Source organism: Lutra lutra, chromosome X (genome assembly GCF_902655055.1).
Source record: "Lutra lutra chromosome X, mLutLut1.2, whole genome shotgun sequence".
Taxonomy (NCBI): Eukaryota; Metazoa; Chordata; class Mammalia; order Carnivora; family Mustelidae; genus Lutra; species Lutra lutra.
In genome coordinates this window covers 63,830,208-63,837,926 of record NC_062296.1, presented here as the reverse complement: position 1 = coordinate 63,837,926, position 7,719 = coordinate 63,830,208, and positions in this window count along the sequence as shown.

The following is a 7,719-nucleotide window of genomic DNA, read 5'->3' as shown; positions in this document are numbered from 1 at the left end:
GCCTAATTCGGTTAGGAATGATACAGAATTGAATTATACTCTTTGGCTATGCCTGTTTTGAAGGAATGGTCATCTGAACACATTCTCACTGGTACCAGTGGAAGCCATGAGCTCAATTCTTAATGGATGTTCAATTTTTTTTTAAAGATTTTATTCATTTATTTGACAGAGATCACAAGTAGTCAGAGAGAGGGGGGGAAAGCATGCTCCCCGCTGAGCAGAGAGCCTGATACATGGCTCAATCCCAGGACCCTGGGATCATGACCTGAGCCAAAGGCACAGGCTTTAACCCACTGAGCCACTCAGGTGCCCCTGTTCAGTAATTTCTAAGGGACACAGGAACTGGGGTCAGTGGCCAGGCCTACTGAGTCCTGCAGTGGCATCAAGCTTCCTAACTTTGGGCTTGGGCAGTTTCTTTGTAGCCTTTTTGTGACAGAAAGACTATGGGATGGTTTCTTGGAACAACAGTTGCTGGAGAAGGCCATTAGATGCACTAGGTTTAAAATGCCTCAAGAGTCCTACAGTTCACCATGTCACCATTTAATTGCTGAACAGTCTCGGGCAAATCCCTCACTCTCTGAATCAGTTTTATTTTTTAAGATATCATTTATTTGAGAGCGAGAGCATGGGGGAGGAGGGCAGAAGGAGAAGCAGACTCCCTGCTGAGCAGGGAGTCTGACGTGGGCGCAATCCCAGGACCCCCCCAAATCAAAGTTCTTAAATTGACATCATGGGGATGGTAATACTCCAGGTTTGTGGAAATGAGCCTTAAGTGCACTACCATGTTCTAAGGTTTGTGAAGGCTTAATATAACAACAGTACTAAATTCAAGGAGCTCTGCGTGGACCCATGGTTGTCTCGTCCCATGGACATGTCCTACCTAGTTTTCTTGGTTGCAAACAGCAGTAACAGTTTGGTGAAATTATACCAACTGTCCTACTAAGGACCTTTTGTTGGCCCAGAATCCAGTTCAGACGCATACAATGCATTTAGTTCTCGTGTTTCCTTAGGCTTCTTTAATCTGGGAGAGTTTATTTTTGAAGTGTAAGGGTCAGAATGTCCTTCACTTTGGGTTTGATATCTGCTCATGATGAAATCCAGGTTATATGCTTTTGGAAAGAATCCTGGAGAAGTGGGGCGCCTGCATGACTCAGTAGGTTAAGCATCTGACTTGATTTCAACTTAGGTCAGGGTCTCAGGGTTGGGAAATCGAGCCCCATGTTGGACTCTGCACTCAGCGGGGAGTCTGCTTGAGGATTGTCTTCTTTCCCCTCTCCCACTCTCCTCACTTGTGCTATCTCTAAAATACGTAAATAAAATTAAAAAAAAAAAAAGACAGGGGCACCTGGGTGTCTCAGTTAAGTGTCTGCCTTCAGGTCAGGTCATGATCTCAGGGTCCTGGGATTGAGCCCCGCATCGGGCTCCATACATCTCCCTCTCCCACCCCCGTGTTCCCCCCCGCTGTGTCTCTATCAAACAAATCCATCTTTAAAAAAAAAGACATATTTCATTTGTTATCTTTCACCCATTCTAGCATATACTGATATTCTTGCCTGAAAGAATTATTGTGGTGTTTGCCAAATAATGATGTTTTATTTCCCTCATTGTATATATTTTTTTAAAGATTTATTTGACAGAGATCACAAGTAGGCAGAGAGGCAGGCAGAGAGAGGAAGCAGGCTCCCCACTGAGCAGAGAGCCCGATGTGGGGCTCGATCCCAGGACCCTGGGACCACGACCTGAGCCAAAGGCAGAGGCTTTAACCCACTGAGCCACCCAGGCGCCCCCCTCATTCTATATTTATTAATTGGAATTCTGTAAAGAGCTTTCCCTTCTCCCCATTATTTCTTCCATTATTTACACCAGCATGAATTGATGGAGATCTTAGGCTCTGTGTCACAATCCAATACTGTCCTTTTTGTTGCATCGTTGTCCCAGATTTGGTCACTGGGGGACCCTTTGGTTGGTTCCTATGTCCTCCTGACATCTCCCTATCATTTTCTGAGCACTTCTTTACTTTCTGGTACCACATATTTATGGACTGAATTTTCAAGTTAATCACCAGCAAACTTACACGATGGAGAGGAAGATGGGTGGGGAGGGGGACAAGTAAGGAAAGAACAAGTGGTATTGGCTGGAATACGTAAATACACACGCAACGACATGAGAAATTAGGGGGAGCTGCTCTCGTTGCTTCACAAGGGAACGAGGTCAGAGTTGGATTTGAGAGGACGTTTCTTGGTCTACTCCTTTCATGTTCCCTTTACCTTCAGCGAACATCTCAGCTAGTCCTTCACTCATCGCAGAAACCCTCTATCCCTTAAGTTTGAAGGAATCGTCCAGAAACTTGCCAGCAGACTCAGTGGGCTGCGTGGAGTGGCCCTCGGACTGACGCCAAACTGTGGGCTGTTCCAGTCTGTGTAGCGGTAGGTACGGAAATGGGGACCCGTGCTAAGAAGTTTTATTGCAATGTGACGTCACGTGATAGCCAAACACGCGATCGGCAGACTCCTCTCAGATGAATGCGCTACAGACCACAGAGCAGTCTGGGCGTAAAGCCTGCACGGTGAGCCTCACACGGAACGAGCTGCGTCCCAGTCACGCAAACAAAACCATGTCCTTGTGGGAGGTATTTTGAGGTTTGCCAACTGTTACCCCAACGTACAAAAATTTAACTTCTACATCACAAATTGTTAGAACTGAAGATGTGAAGACCTATTTTGGAACTAAGTCATCACTTCCTTTAAGTTTGGATGAAAATTAAATACCCTGAGCTTGCTGAATTATTTAAAATAGCTTCTTTCCTTTCTGTCAACATAACTCTAGTTTCTCTACTATAAATACATACACAAACAGAGAAGTTATCCAGTTCCGTGTCACCCCTACGTGTGGCACTGTCCTCCATCCAACATGAATTAGGTAAGTTGACAAGCAACTAAGCTTACTGGTCACATTTAAAACTTTAAAAAATAATCTACATGGTTTTTTGCTCAAAGTACATATAGATATCAGATATGGGAGAATTGCTTTGTCTCATAACCATTAACTGTTACTTAGTTATAACTGTGTAATGATCAAGTTACGAATATAATAGTGATTACTAATTGCCTATATGTTCACTTTCAATTAATGTGTACAGTTTTTATAACTTTTTCCTTTGTTTCTTCTGATTATACTGATTAAAATGCAATTTTATCTGTTAAATAAAACAACTGGGCTTGTATTTTGGGGGTCACTTAAAAATACTCGTTTTCAGAGTAATTCATTTTCATTGTATTTTACGAAAAATACTGGTCCCCACAACAGAAGTGAAATGAAAATTAAAAACTGGGTGCTCACTCTGGCAGCACATATACTAAAAAAATAAAAAAATTTAAAAATTTAAAAAAAATTAAAAACTGGTCCCTTACCATAGGTAGCATAGAACCACTGCCCCAGGAGAACCCTGTCTGTCCCTCTACCCCACTCCTGCCTGGTGTGGCAACCCTTTTTTCTCTTTGAGAGGAAGATGAAGGTACTCCTGAACTAAGAACTCTGTCCACAAAATGCCTGGGAGTAGAAAAAGAATTAAACTCAGTGCACAATACTGTAAGAACAAAACAAAAATCAGCTGATGAAAATTCTGCCCATAAAAGCCAGTCATGAAGCAAAAGAAAACCCCAACACAAAAATCCAAACTGAGTTAAATGCTCTTAAGTATGTTTTTCAGTATAAAAAAAATTCCTAGAATCAGAAATGTAAAAACTAAGAATGGAAATGAACAAAAAACAGGTAGAAATCCAAGAGAGCTGATTGAACTCAGGAAAGAAATTGAAGTCAAAGTAAAAGACAACCATCACATAAATGAATAAAATTACAAGGCACCCAAGGGAGAACAGAGTCAAATGAAAATCTAATAAAGAATACTGAATAAAGATGGGGGGGGGGACCCAAGAAAATGAAAAGCATATAAAGAAGTAAAAAGGCTCAGAAAAAAAGTGGTCGATATAGAAAACATTCAAGAAAACTCCAACATTGGGGCGCCTGGGTGGCTCAGTGGGTTAAAGCCTCTGCCTTCGGCTCAGGTCATGATCTCAGGGTCCTGGGATCAAGCCCCACATCGGGCTCTCTGCTCGGCAGGGAGCCTGTTTCCTTCTCTCTCTCTCTGCCTGCCTCTCTGCCTGCTTGTGATCTCTGTCAAATAAATCAATAAAATCTTAAAAAAAAAAAAAAAAGAAAACTCCAACATACACACACTTAATTTGAGTCCTTGAAGGAAAACAATGGAAGAGAATTTTTTAAAACTCTAGTTCAAGAAAACTTTTCAGAAATAAGAGAAAACAAGTCTGCATATTGAAAGGGCCCACCATGTACTCGGGGAAAATTGACCTGAATCTATCAACTCTGAGCATACCTTAATACAATTTTAGACTTTTAGCACAAAAGATCTTCAGCGCTTCCAGGCAAAAGGTCAAATTACTTACATGAATAAGAAAATCTGCCTGGCATCAGAATTCTCAGACATAATACACAGAGTATTGCAACAATGGAACAGCATTTTCAAGAAAGCCAAGGAAAGAAAATGCAAGCCAAGAACAGTTTATCTACCCTGGTTGCCCTTTAAGAATCATGTATATAAGAAATAAGTTTCAATTTTAAAACACTCCTAAAAAGAGACAAAAATAAACCTGACAAATGAAAAGACATCTTTTGAATAGGAAAACATGTATGCCAGTTTGTGCGCTTCAGAGAATAAATGAAAAAAAATGTTTCTACACATGCATATATCCATACATGTGCACAGACGTATTTTTAAGAAATCCACAGTCATGTGATTGTGGGGGTGGGGCCAGCAGGCTAGGAACTCAGGTATTATTCCTGTTACAGTTTTTTTTTTTTTTTTAGGTTTTTGTTTATTTATTTGACAGAGAGAAACACAGTGAGAGAGGGAACACAAGCAGGGGGCAGAATGAGAGAGAGAAGTGGGCTCCCCCCTGAGCAGGGAGCCCCATGTGGGGCTCAATCCCAGGACCCTGGGATCATGACCTGAGCTGAAGGCAGACGCTTCATCACTGAGCCACCCAGGAGCCCCTCCTGCTATAGTCTTTTTTTTTTTTTTAATTTTTTAAGATTTTTATTTATTCATTTGACACATAGATCACAAGTAGGCAGAGGGCAAGGAGAGAGCAAGAGGAGGAAGCAGGCTCCCCACCGAGCAGAGAGCCCGACCCCAGGACCCTGGGATCAGGGCCTGAGCCGAAGGCCTGCTACAGTCTTAAGGCAGAATTCCTTCTTAGAAGAATGGTTATAGGGGCGCCTGGGTGGCTCAGGGGGTTAAGCCTCTGCCTTTGGCTCGGGTTGTGATCTCAGGGTCCTGGGATCGAGTCCCGCATTGGGCTCTCTGCTCAGCAGGGAGCCTGCTTCTCCCCCTCTCTCTCTGCCTGCCTCTCTGCCTGCTTGTGATCTCTCTCTCTCCATCAAATAAATAAATAAATCTTTAAAAAAAAAAAAAAAGAAGAATGGTTATAGTGAAGGGCCCATCCTACTCTAGTAGGATCTCATTTTAACTCATTCTATCTGCAGTGATCCTATTCCCAAATGAGGTCACTCCCGTGGTACCAGGGGTTAGGACTTCAACATGTCCTTTTGGTGGACAAAATTCAACCCAGAATCACATCCTAAAAAAGTCTGTTCTCCCTAAATTAATTTAATGCTATCCCAACGAAAATAAAAATGTTTTTATGGAGCTGGACAAGGAGATCCTAAAGTTTATGTATGGAAAACTAAGAAAACACTAAAAAGGAAGGGTTAGAAGGCTGAACTAGTGTTACCCGATATGGAAACCTAGAGCCCCTATGATTAAAACAGTACAGTACTGGTCCATTCACAGACAAACCAATGGAATAGAACAGAAGATCTAGAAGAGAGACATTTAGTAGAAGATAAAGGTAGCATGTCAAATCAGTGGACTTTTTAATAAATGAGGCTGGGGCAACAGGGTACCCGATTGTGAAAAGATAAAACTACTCCCAGATCTCCCAGCAGAGACAAGAATAAACTCCAAATGGATTAAAGATCTAAATTTTAAAGAGAGAGACCACACAAGCAGTAGAAGAAAACAGGATTATTTCATAGCCCAAGAGTAGGAAACAGCTTTTCTGTTTCTATTGCACCAAAATCCCAGATCCAATAAAGGAAAATGTTGATAAATTTGGCTATCTAAGAATGTGAATTTTAAAATGTTCATTGAGGGACACCTGGGTGGCTCAGCCAGTTAAGCATCTGCCTTCGGCTCAGGTCATGATCCCTGGGTCCTGGGATCAAGCCCCAAATCATGTTCCTTGCTCAGCAGGGAGCCTGCTTCCCTCTCTCCTTCTGGGTCTCTCCCAGCTTGTGTTCTTTCTCTCAAACAAAATCTTTTAAAAATTTTTATTGAGGCATATTTTAGATATTACGTATCTATTTCAAATGTATAATGATGTTTTTGTAAATTTACCAAGTTGTACAACATCACCATCAGTCAATTTAGAGCATTCTCATTAGCCCAATAAGATCCCTTATGTACATTTCCTGTTAATCCTATCCTCCCCCACCCCTACAACCCCTAATCTTTCTGTTTCAACAGATTTGCCTTTTCTGGACATTTTTTTTTTTAAATTTATTTGACAGAGATCACAACTAGGCAGAGAGGCAGGCAGAGAGAGAGGAAGGGAAGCAGGCTCCCTGCTGAGCAGAGAGCCCGATGCAGGGCTCGATCCCAGGACCCTGGGATCATGACCTAAGCCGAAAGCAGAGGCTTTAACCCACTGAGCCACCCAGATGCCCCCACTTTTCTGGACATTTTATATAAATGGCATCATGTGGTATAGGGTCTCTTGTGTGTGGCTTCCTTCACTGGGCATACTTTTTTTTTTTTTTTTTAAGATTTTATGTATTTATTAGAGAGAGAGAATGAGAGAGAGAGAGAGAATGAGAGGGGAGAGGGTCAGAGGGAGAAGCAGACTTCCCGCTGAGCAGGGAGCCCAATGCGGGACTCGATCCTGGGACTCCAGGATCATGACCTGACCTGAAGGCAGTCACTTAACCAACTGAGCCCCCCAGGCGCCCTGGGCATATGTTGTTTATGTCATAGCATGTGTCCACAGTTTGTTCTTTTTTATTGTTGAATGATACTCCTTGTGCAGATATACCACACTTCGTCTATCTATTCACGATCTGGGGCTAGCATGAATAACGCTGCTGGGGCGCCTGGGTGGCAGAGTCAGGGAAGCATCTGACTCTTGGTTTCAGCTCAGGTCATGATCTAACAGGGGTGGGACTGAGCCCCACGTCTGCCTCCGCACTCAGTACAGAGTCTGCTTCAGATTCTTTCTCCCTCCCCCTCTGCCCCACCCGATGTGCTCTCTCAAATAAATAAAATCTTTAAAACAAAATGCCAAAAACACCATTAAAAACTCAAAAGACGGGGCAACTGGGTGGCTCAGTGGATTAAGCCTCTGCCTTCAGCTCAGGTCATGATCTCAGGGTCCTGGGATCGAGCCCCACATCGGGCTCTTTGCTCAGCGAGGAGCCTGCTTCCCCCTCTCTGTCTGCCTCTCTGCCTATTTGTGATCTCTCTCTCTCTCTCTCTGTAAAATAAATAAAATCTTTAAAAAAAAAAGTCAAAAGACAAATGATAAGGAAAAAATATTTGCAACCTACATCACAGATAAAGATACTAATATCTCTAATAAAGAGCTT